General features: G+C 40.8%; 1 long non-coding RNA gene across 1 annotated transcript; it reads right to left on the bottom strand.

Moving 5' to 3' along the window:
* Nucleotides 1-9,902: 9,902 nt before the first annotated feature.
* LOC122027555 lies at nt 9,903-11,869 on the bottom strand. Its single transcript, XR_006124449.1, has 4 exons — nt 11,810-11,869; nt 11,454-11,535; nt 11,168-11,200; nt 9,903-9,985 (listed from the first exon to the last, which is right to left on the bottom strand). It is a non-coding gene; the product is annotated as an uncharacterized LOC122027555 (long non-coding RNA).
* Between the last annotated feature and the right edge of the window lie 510 nt (nt 11,870-12,379).

Below are 12,379 nucleotides of genomic sequence, written 5' to 3'. Positions count from 1 at the left end.
CTGGTCAATCTCCTTTTCAGCTCGCTGAAACTGTTCTCACAGTCCTCTGTCCACTGAAATTTTCTGTTCTTTCTGGTAAGAGTTGGGGAGGCTATCCCGAGAAGTCCTCTACGAATTTCATGTAGTAACCTGCTAATCCGTAAACTGATCTCACTGGCATTCTTGGGTCTTTTCCAGTTGCTCACAGCTTCTATCTTACTGGGGTCTACCATGATACCATCCTTTGAGATGATGTGACCCAGGAAGGACACCGGATCTAGCCAAAATTCACATTTGGTGAACTTAGCGTACAGCTGATTCTGCTGAAGGGTCTGCAATATTGTTTTCAGGTGCTCTACGTGTTCTTCCTGAGTTCTGGAATAGATAAGGATGTCATCGATGAACACGATAACGAACCTATCTAAATATTCTCTGAATACCCTGTTCATAAGGTCCATGAAAGTAGCTGGAGCATTTGTCACGCCAAAGGGCATGACTACGAACTCGTAATGTCCGTATCTGGTCCTGAATGCTGTCTTGGATATGTCCCCTTCTTTAACCTTCACCTGATGATAACCTGATCTGAGGTCTATTTTAGAGAACACTGCTGCTCCCTTTAGCTGATCAAACATGTCATCTATTATGGGAAGAGGATACCTGTTCTTGATTGTGACTTGGTTCAGTGCCCGGTAGTCTATACACAGGCGTATGCTCCTGTCTTTCTTCTTCACGAACAATACAGGTGCTCCCCATGGTGAGTGACTAGGACGTATGAAGCCCTTGTCAAGCAGCTCCTGTAGTTGCTCATGAAGTTCCTTCAGTTCTGCTGGAGCCATGCGGTAAGGCACTTTGGAGATAGGATTTATACCGGGAATGAGCTCTATCTCAAATTCGATCTCCCTGTCTGGTGCTAGGCCTGGTAACTCTTCAGGGAAGACTGCTGGGTAGTCACACACGACTCGGACCTCTGCTAGCTGTTGGTCCTTGTCCTGACTAGTGCTGACTACGTGTGCTAAGAATCCCGTACATCCTGAATCCATTAATCTCTGTGCCTTCATAGCTGAGAGAAATTTCTTGGGCTTTCTCTTTGGTTCTCCGACGAACTCAAACTGTGCTTCTGCTTCAGGTTGGAATACAACTTTCTGCTTACGACACTCGATGGAGGCACCGTATCTGATCAAGAAGTCCATTCCAAGGATGACATCGTAGTCAGTCATATTTAGCACTATCAAATCACAAAAGAGCTCTCTGTTTGCTATAATGACTGGCACTGCTCTGAGCCAGTGCGTGGATGACATAATTTCTCCTGAAGGTAAGGTCGTCAGAAACTGACTACTGAGTACCTCTGGAGGTCTCGCTAATTTCTTTGCAAATGCCCTGGATATATAAGAATGGGTTGCCCCAATATCGAATAAGACAGTTGTACTTTGTTGTAAAATCCTAATCTGACCTGTAACAACTGTCGAGGCATTTGCTACGTCCTCTCTGGTGAGTGAGTAGATCCTCTAATTGGTCGTAGCTGGAGGGGATTCTATTCTGCCCTGGCTGATATGTGGACCGTCTAAAGCAGCCTGCATCTGATGTAACTGAGCTGGCTAGCCTCCATGCTGAATCGGCTGTGGCTGAGGAAAACTGGTCTTGTTTGGACACTGCTTGGCCATATGCCCTTCCTGTCCGCATTCAAAGCATCCTCGTGTGCCCTTACGACAAACTCCAGGATGGAATTTCCCACAAGTAGCACACTTTTGATAACTGGGCTGCTTGCTGGCTGGTCCTCCTTTTGGGTAACTCCCTGGTTTGCGCTTGTTGCTGGAGTTCCCTTTCCAGTTAGAGCCATGGGAGCTGTGGCCCTGCTGTTTCTGAGTGCCTGAGCCTCCTTGACCTTTAGCTTCTGAGAGGACTTGCTTCTGCTGCTTGATGCTATTCTGGTAATGCTCAGTAATTAGAGCACTGCTCACTAATTCTTCTGTGGTTTGTGGCCTATGAACGCCACCAGCCACATTCATTGCTATTTCCGGCCTCAACATCTTGAGCATCAACCGGATTCGTTCCCTTTCTGTGCTGACTAATTCAGGGCATAGACGAGCCAATCTGTTGAATTTCTTCACGGCTTCCTCCACTGAGAGGTTGCCCTGGCGAAACTCGGTGAACTCGTCGTAGTGACGGTTTGTGACCCGCGTGTGAAAGAATTCTTCAAAGAACTCCTTCTCAAGTCTCGCCATGTCATCTGGTTTATCGACGCCGCCTCGATTCTCTCCCACCACATATCGGCCCCTCGCCGTGCGTATGAGGCACACTTCACTTTTTCTCGCTCCGCCAAAAAGCTCCATCGTCCTCTCCAAAGGTTTTGAACCATGCTTGAGCATCCCATGGTTCATTGTCGAGAAATTCTCCGCTTGACTCTGCCATCGATCGATAGGCTTCCTCTTTGCCTCTCGCTACTAGGGCCGCCGTGGTCGGATCGTGGAACCTCTATAAATGCCGGGGTTGCTAGGTGGTTCAGGGGTGACCGTGGGAGTATTCTCTGATTAGCCCTAAGAGTGGCTATCTCCGCCGCTGCTCGCCTAATCACGCAGAATCGAGCCACCAATGCTGTCAGTCTGGGAGGCACAACCGCCTCATGTCTTGGGCTCGAGTCGGTGCCCTTTCTAGTCAAGGGCCCTCGTGCCATTTCTAAAGACATAGAGGACATACATAACTAACACAATCATAATGAAGTAACTACTGTTATCATGTTAAATACTATCATACACAAGCATGCTTTAGTTAAATGTAAACATGAAAACAAGAAACATAAATACAGTGAGAGATGTTCTTACTTGGAAGCTGCAGGTACAATGCTGATATGTGTGTAGGAAGTATGGAACACTGCTCTGATACCACTCCGTAACGACCCGCCTTCTACTGACTAGGCTGTAAGGCCGATCGCTACATTATGCTGTGCTAAATTACTATTGTGGAAATCTGGATTGATTAAAATTTTACTAAACTGATTACTGTAAAATCTGAACTTAACATTTTAGGTGTACCTAGGAGTTGTACACATGCTAGGGAAGATAATCTATGCCTCTCGGATGTCTGTTAACTGTAATTAGGCATTTCAATCGATCCATGAATCGATTGGGCTGTCGGATCGATCCAGTGATCGATCCAGCTTGATACTGGCACAGAGAGAAACCCTGGATCGGTCGGCTGACCGATCCACAAGATTCATCGCAATCGATAGGCCGGATCGGCTCACCGACCGATCCAGAGTACACCGATCGGCCGGTAGACCGATCTGGTTTCACCGATCGGTCTACCGACCGATCGCTGAGTTGCCGCACCTCTGTTAAGATTTGACTCGGCCGGCCGACCGATCCATAAACTCTGTTTCACGATCGATCTCGCCACCGAACTACCTACTCAACTCTGATCGATCCGTAGATCGATCAGAGTTTCTGATTTCGCACTAGAACTCTGATTTCAGCACTAGTTCGTGCCAAAATCTCATATAAGAGTTCTAAAATCAATTGAAATAAGTTCTAACATCTATTAACTAGCATTCCAACATAATTACTAACAACTTAAACAAATCTTCCATGGTTTAAACATTCTAAGGTCTAAAAGTGCATAAAGGTACTCGAGAAAAGAAACTAAGTTCTTAATTTGCTAAACTCCCTAAGGATCTTCATTCCAGGTTCCTGCCACACACACCATCACTGCATTGACCTTCAGCTTCCTCTTCTAATCCATTTTCCCTTTACCTTTATCTGCAGTATAAGGAAAAAGTATCTGTAAGCTTTAAGCTTAGTAAGAAACCATCTACCTCACAAAAACATGCAACGATGCAATCATGTTTTTAAAGAATGCTATTTAAAAACATGCACTGGACTTGTTAAAGTATGGCATACTGAAGTTACATGGCATAAACACTGAAACATGGCATGCATAATAAAATCTAAGCATGGAGCTATCTCATGGTATCAACTAGGAGAACTAAACTGAAACTGAAACTAAAACTGAGCTAAAACTATATTCACATAACTAGATTACGAATTTGAAAGCTATTATCATAATAAGTGAAAATAGTAATCATGCTGCTATTTGGGCCCGACAACTGTACTTGCTGTGCGCGCATCCCTAGCTAGACCCGGGTTTGTAAGTCCCGCATTTAGTAGGGTTTACTAGGTTATCTAAACCTAGAGACCGACTATGGGAGCCCAGCCCAATGGATATCTAATTCTGTACAGTGCCACTAAAAATAAAATACTGAATATAGCTACTAATTGTTTATTTTGCTGTTTCTAGGTTATCTGAACTTAGAGCTAGGTTATCTAAACCTAGAGGCGACTGTGGGAGCCCACCCATTGGACCGTAGTCCCATGTAAGCTGAAACTAGACTAATATACTGATTTAAATGCTACTAATGCATTTAACTGAGCTGTTAAAAATATCTGAGGTAATATTTAGCTACACTAATCATTTTGTCGAACACTTGGTGTGCTCCAACTCTCCCCTCTAATAGGGAGACCACCTCTATCCACTCGACAACGTCGAGAGCCTCCAACTGAAGGAGAACAACGTGTCTGGCCCATCTATAGGTGCTCAACTAGATCTCTAATCTGCGAGGAGTGTTTAAACACACCTTGGGTGCCGAAAAAATCTGCATATAGCTAAACTAAAGGCATGCAATCAAACGAAAGCTACTTATACTGCAGGTGAAGGGTTTCTTACCTCGTACGCTAATTTCCTTACAATTCTATTCGCTAGAATTCCGGTGGAGACGACCCCTTCGACAATCTTCTCGCGTCTATGAGTTCCTCTCGCGAAGAAGAGCGTCCTCGTGCCGGAGTTGTCGCCGAAGATGACCTTGGGGCCCTAGGGAGGGAACCCTAGGGTTGGCGCCGAGAGAAGGAGGAGAAGAGATCGGCGGAATTAGGGTGAGGGAGGAGAAAAGTCACGTTAACCAAATAACTCTTCACCTGTTAATTCCCTATTTATATTAAGTGGGTAATTCACCCAACTCTAATATAAATTTAATTGCCTCCCTTTCCTTTCAGCACGGCCCTGCTGGGTTCAACTGGTTACTAACATTATCCGTAAACCATAGGTCTCGGGTTCAATTCCTGCTTAGGCCGTTTTCATTTTCTATTTATTTTTGCTACTTCCGCTACTCTAAAAATTCCGGAAAAATATCTAAAAATTCTAGAAAAATCATAGAATATTTCTAAAATAGTTTTGAGAATTTTTGGGCATTACAGGATCGGAAGAAAACCAGAATCACTGAAGGAAATCTGATGAGTAGGAAGAAATCCCCGTTTAGATAGGAGAAAGTCGATCTCCCAAGTTCCCGAGGCTTCCTGCGCACAAGAGACCAACCAACACTATCGTCAGTGACCTAGGACCGGGGTGGGCATCCGGGAAGACATGCAAGGAATGTTCCATAACAGCAGGAGAAATACCCGAAACTTCTTTGGGAGTCCAGGCAAATACATCATTATTCTTCTTCAAACATTGCACCAACTCAGCTTTAAGATCAGAATCAAGATCGGCTGCAACGTAGGTGGTAGCTTCTGGCCGCCCAGCCTGGATTTGAACTTCTTCCTTTTCTTCATAAACCAGGACGGGCTGCTTTTCGTGAATGGCATTAACTTCCATTCTTTGAATCTTCCGGGCGGTGTTGGCCTCAGTTCGAATGATTTCTACGTAACATTTCCGGGCTGTCTTTTGATCGCCTCGTACTTCTCCAACCTGATCCTCCACAGGAAACTTAATCTTTTGATAGAAAGTAGAAACGACCGCCCGGAACTCGTTCAAGGCAGGCTGACCCAATATCACATTATAAGAAGATGAAGCATCTACTACCATAAAACAGGATCTCCTAGTCCTCATCAGGGGTTCCTCTCCTAGAGAAATGGCCAATTTTATTTGACCCAAAGGTTGCACTTCATTGCCTGTGAATCCATACAGAGGAGTTGCAATCGGTTGAAGTTCACTGGGGTCAATTTGTAGCTGATCAAAAGCCTTTTTGAATATAATGTTGACTGAGCTGCCAGTGTCTATGAAGGTACGAGCGATGGCATAATTGGCTATCACAGCTTTGATGATCAATGCGTCGTCATGAGGTATTTCTACCCCCTCTAGATCTTTGGGCCCAAAACTTATTTCAGGACCGGTTGCTCGTTCCATGCTGCATCCTACTGCATGAATCTCCAATCTTCGGGCATGTGCTTTTCTGGCTCTGTTAGAATCCCCATCAGTGGGTCCGCCTGTAATCATGTTAATATTACCCCGAGCAGCATTGTTTCTATTCTCTTCCTGACGAGTCATTGTGGTTTCGGAAGGTGCTTTATCTGATACTTGGCTGGTACCAGCTGGGACCGGTATTGCTTCTTGCCGGGTTCCATCTGGGTGATATTTCGGTTTGAGCGGACTTTGCTGCCTGGGGTACTGTTGCCGGTAATAGTTCTGCCTCTGATAGCGCTCTTTCTTGACTCGTCTATTTCTCAAAACAAAACAGTCATCAGAGTGATGACTGCTAGTTTTATGATAAGTACACCATCTCCTTGGTGCCTCCGGCTGCATCTCTACATGCTGTACAGCTTGCGGACGATAATCTGGTTGCCGATGAGGTGGATGAGTGGTTCTAGGTCCTCTTGGTGGGGGTACCGGGGTCGGAGCCTTCTCCTTCGCATGAGTAGGAGAAGAGGGAACACTTTCTTTCCTACGAGCAGCTTGGGCTTCTTCTACGTTAATGAACTCAGTGGCACGTTCAATCAGGGAATCAAAATTAACAGGAGGATTTCTTACCAAATATTTAAAGAAATCATTATCATTTAAACCCTGAGAGAAATCACTTACTAATATTTCGGTAGTAGCATTAGGTACATCTATAGCTACCTGATTGAACCTTTTAATATATGCCCGGATGGATTCTTTAGACGTCTGCTTAATTGAAAACAGGCTCCACGGTGTCTTATGATACCTTTTGTTGCTGGAGAAATGATGTAGAAAGACTTTCTTGAAATCTTTAAATTTTCGAATAGACTTTTCAGGTAACCTTTTGAACCAGCGCTGTGCTGCTCCCCCAAGAGTAGTGAGAAACATCCGACACTTCACTCCATCGGAGAATTGTTGCAACAAGGCTACATTCTCAAATTTTATCGAGTGATCTTCCGGATCTGTGGTTCCGGCATATTCTCCAATTTGCAAATTCTGATATCGCTTAGGAAGTGGGTCATCTAATACACTTTGTGAGAATGGGGAGATGACCTTTTCTGGTGAACTATCACTAGTTATCATTTTAATCTTACGCTTCTCTCTGTCCGGCGCCTCACCAGAGGACTCTTGGAACACAGGCCTCTTACCCCCTGGATCCAAGGGAGTGCGAAGGAAGGCTCGTGGACGCCTGGTTGGAGAAACAGTAACTGGAGGAAAATACAAAGGTTCTTCTTCTTCCATCTCCTTGCCTTTCCAATGCTTACACTACAACAAAAACCTTCATAGACATCGGTTTTCCACCGGTGTCTATTTCATTTTCGACCGATGTCTATGAAGCCGATGTTAAAAGTCTGCCATTTTAGACATCGGGTTAAAACCGGTGTAGTATCACTTAACGACACCGGTTTTACAGCGGTGGAAAACCGATGTAATATTAGTTAATAACACCGGTTTTACAGCGGTGGAAAATCGATGTAATATTAGTTAATAACACCGGTTTTACAGCGGTGGAAAACCGATGTAATATGTATATTTTTTTCACAAATTTGATTTCCGAAACCATGAAAAACCGACAATAACAAAAAAAAATACACAAATATTCACAAATTATACAAATATTCTTCATTCAATAATATCCATAAAATACACAAATATTAACAAATTATATAAATAATCTTCTTAGAACAATATCCATAAAATACCCAAACATTCTTTTTACATCAAAAGCTAGCTAATAGATATACTATCCCTAACCATTAATGGGTACCCCACGGAGCAGTAGGCCTCACTTCCTGTCCAGATCCAACATTCAATCCTTTCCCTAGGTCCCATAGCATAGTTCAGTGGTCGGCTCTGAAGTCCTCAGTGGTAGAAGTCCGACCCCATTCTCCTTTTCTCGTTCGCTCCTCCCTTTTCCCAGTCATCCCTCTTCCCTGTCATCTGTGCAATTAGTTTGTAAATTCAAATAACCAGAACACGAGAAAAATATACATATTCAATGACATTCAATAAAATATATAATATAGTTAAACAAAGTGAAGACCTTGACAAAATTAAGACTCCAATGGTTTAGTCATGCATATTGCATAGAGTTCAATTGAGGAGTAAGAACTAAGAACCATATAGCTGACCAAATAGTTAGCAAAAATATGGGTTCATTGATGTTGATAATATATTTCTCTGTCCTATTTACTAATAACCACCTGATATGGGTTCATTAAAAATTTTTGTCATATTTTGTCAAAATTAGAATCAACTAGCTATAGACTGAAACTGAGCCTAAGCAGAATCAGAATCATAAACTTGCTGAACAATCTTGGGCATCCTACAATAGATTATCCAAAAGTTGCAGAACAAAGTTGTAAAAAGTAGTAAAAGATTTGCAACTCTTATTCGATGCATAACAACAATTTTGATTTTGACACACGAGGCATTAACACCTGTTTTAACTTGACGCTATCTACTTGATAAAGTCAAGCAAAGACATTTACCTTCACTTCGATCCTTGAATCCTCGAATAATACATGCAAGACTCCAAGGCCTTCCACCAGAGCATGCTTTTGCTCCACCTTTTAATATGCCATTGTGTTGCTTCAGTCTGAGAATATGTCATCTTTTGTCAAACAATGGGAAGGGTTTCACTTACATATGCACGAATCTATATATTCATCAACAACATCTTCCTGCTAGACGAATCTAATGAAGGTAAAGGCACACAAATAATACAAAAAAAATTCTTCTGAGTGTGTGTTTCAGATTTAGAAAATATTTCAGTGGCATGTAAGTCAGAAATCAGTACTTAACAAATTAGAAAAGCAATCATCTTTAGATATTTGTCAAGGACACATTTAACTAGCACCTTATCTGGACATAATATAGGCATTGGACATGTAATCAAAACCCCATCTATTTCGATAAGAACAAAATAAATTAAGGAAATGTATACAAGCGGGAAGTTCTCGACATTCCACAAGAAAAATCCATGATCATATTTGTTAGACTTCAAATCCAAGGCCAAAAGCTTGCACAAGGTCATTAAAGACTCACGCAAGGTCATTCAATACTTATATACTTGCTCATAAACTCTTTGGAAAATTGATAAATTTACTGAATTTCACTTCCATTAGTCTGCCCATCACAATCTTTGATCCATAGAGTTAGTTATTAACCTTACATAACCTTCTTTAATAAATTCTTAATAAAACATACCCTAATATTTTCTTAGTAACAGTAATTTTATTAAAATTTCTAGCTCAAATTATTACAGACAGTGGAGTCTTATTGATCAGCTTTTGGGATTGGATGCATTTTTGACATGACGGCTCCTTAATTTAAATTGTGAAACACATGGAAGTATCCACCTACACTTAAATTAATGCAATAACACTATAAGAATAACCCAGATATACAAGTAATCTATTTAGGCATGCAAAAAGGAACAGTTGTATACCTTGAACAACAAGACCTACAAGAAAGAGTTTTGACGCTCGGAGTATCACCTTCTTGGTTGCTATAACTTTGTTTGGCACTCTCGGAGCAAAAAAAAAAAGGAGTGTAAATAACATATTTATATAAAGACTGACTTTGATTCATTAACACAGTGTAATTACCTACATCTTTTGCAGTTTGCAAAAATTGATGTTTCAAATCAAAGAGAGGATTAGGATTTTATGAAGTTGATGGATTACCTTATATGTAAGGGAAAGTGCAACTCCAACTATAAATCAGCAAGTGATATGCCATTCCAAGGACTATGATTGACAGTTGGAAGAAATCCTCCAGCATAATCTACAAATATCATGAGCTGCAATGAACAGATTTGTTGGTCACTACTGGCATCAAAGACATTTTACGCATAGGACAGAGAAGTGCATATGCATAAACAAAAAATGGTGCTCGTAGTTGTGATTAAAAAAAACAATCTAGATTATTGGTTTAAACAAAAGACTTCCATCTTGGCTAGCAAAGCACCTGCAAAATAGGTAGAACAAGATAAGAACATGTTTCTAGTGGTCAGTAGCAATCATCCTTCCCCAACTCTGCAAACAAAAATGGAGTTGGGAACAATATTTAACAAATAAATGGTACAAAAAAATGCGAAGAGTATCCTAAGCATCATTGTCAAAAAAAGCATTTAAGTATACTAAGAGCAGAAGCTTATATAAGAAAAAATGATAGGACTGTCAGATTATCTGTATCTTACTATGAGTGTGCCATGAAGCAAGAGACAGCCACAGCTGATAACTTTGCTGTATTATACTGAAGTCCGAGATTCCTCATTTATTACTTTATCCTTTGTGCCATAAGTATGTATTATACAGCAGTTGATTCCAAAACAATATCTGTTGTCAGATTAAAGTACATTTATTATTATTTAATTTAAAATTTTATCTGATCAATTTCTGTGATCTCTAATCTACACTCTTCCTTTTTTTCTCGATATAGTATATTCTTTTGGCAGTGTTTACTTAGAGTGGGAAAAATAGAAGTGATATGAAATGGTCTAAACTCTAAAGTGAAAAGAAAAGAAAAGAGTTGTGTTATCTTTATCTTATTTCCACTCTATCTCATTTAATTTGTTTAGTAATACGGAATTGGAGGAAGAGAAATACTTTTGTTCAAACCATGCGATTCTAGTACTCTAAACAATGTTTATGATAGAATAAATAAGTAAATGAAAGACATCAAAAAGGAAAGACATTCTTTCTGCAATATTCTAACTAGAACGAAGCATAACAGAGATTAAGGGAAAAAACGATGAAGGTGAGGCATTAGTTAATTACTGTTCAATCAGATTAAGGGAAAAAAATCCCAAGTCATACATATTTAAATGCAACCTCAAGAGAACCGTATTCTAGATCTCTCATTAGCAATCCATATATTACTCTGAACTATTATCATTCAGATTGATTAAATGAGCACAATTTAGATGATGAACTATCCGGATCGGCTAAAGAGGGAAGAATGAAGACTTTTATTTATTTACCTCCAGGACATGTTGCCACTCTTTTCCAGTGAACTGCAAAAAAAAAAAAACAAAAAAAAAATTATAGATTGATAAGAAAAGTTGGATGAATGCATTTCCTCAAGGATCGTAAAAAGTGCCAGTAAGAGGAATTCTTAAAAGGAAAATGCCTACAGTCTGTTGCCTGTTTTCAAAATAAGGATCTTTCATCTATCTACCAAAGTTTAGTGCTAGCCTTGATCATTCTTAGGCTAATTTTTCTGAGTGATTAAATGAAAGATCATCAAGTTTTGGACTACTTACTGACCTTGTGAAGAACAATGTCAAAAGGACCTTGATCCAGAAGAGACCGGCTCTGATCAATGGCCACAAATATAATCCCTTTCTTCCTGCATGTCTCAATATATGAACATTGAAATGGAAGCGATTTGCAAATCCGATGCAATAAAAATTAATCAGTCTCATCAAAAAGTCAGCAGCATAGCATAGATCAGGGACAAATCAGATGCAATTTGTAAACAATGAACTAAACCGTTAGCGATGTAATTAATTAATGTCTAACAGAAGAAAACTTGAAAAGAAAAAAAAAATCTGATTGAACATTGTTTAGAGTACTGGTTGGAATTAGGGAAAAAACGATGAAGGTGTTATCGTGTGACTGACCTGCCTTTGTTTGCTCTTATTTGTTTTTCTTGGAGTTTAGGAGGCTAGGTGAGAAAGATCCTGACGATAAAGATCACAACATAATACACAAAAAATAAAAGCAAATAAAATAAATCTAACCTGAGAAAGATCTCGACGAAGATGTTCAAGTCAGTGGAGGGCTTTGGCGGAGAGGACTTAGGGTTTAGGGCTTCGGTGGAGAGGGCTTCGGCGGAGGAGTTCGTGTGAGAGGGCTTCGGTGGAGGAGTTCGTGTGAGAGGGCTTCGGCAGAGGAGATCGCATGAGAGGGCTTCGGCGGAGGAGTTCGCGTGAGAGAGAGGTCGTGCGACTTTAGGTTTTTTGCGTGAGAGAAAGGTGCGCGCGACTTGGTTTTTGCGTGAGAGTTGAAAATTTTAGCTAAGTATTGGTGGGAAAATTATCATAGACATCGGATTTTAAAAACCGATGTTAAAATCGGTGTCTATTAACGAAAAAATGGGCGCTCATAGACATCGCCTAAAAAACCGATGTCTATGAGCGAAAATCTGCGCTCATAGACACCGGTTTTTGGAAAAACCGGTGTAAAATACT

This window comes from Zingiber officinale, chromosome 10A (assembly GCF_018446385.1).
Source record: "Zingiber officinale cultivar Zhangliang chromosome 10A, Zo_v1.1, whole genome shotgun sequence".
Classification (NCBI taxonomy): Eukaryota; Viridiplantae; Streptophyta; class Magnoliopsida; order Zingiberales; family Zingiberaceae; genus Zingiber; species Zingiber officinale.
This window is presented reverse-complemented; position numbering and strand designations above follow the sequence as displayed.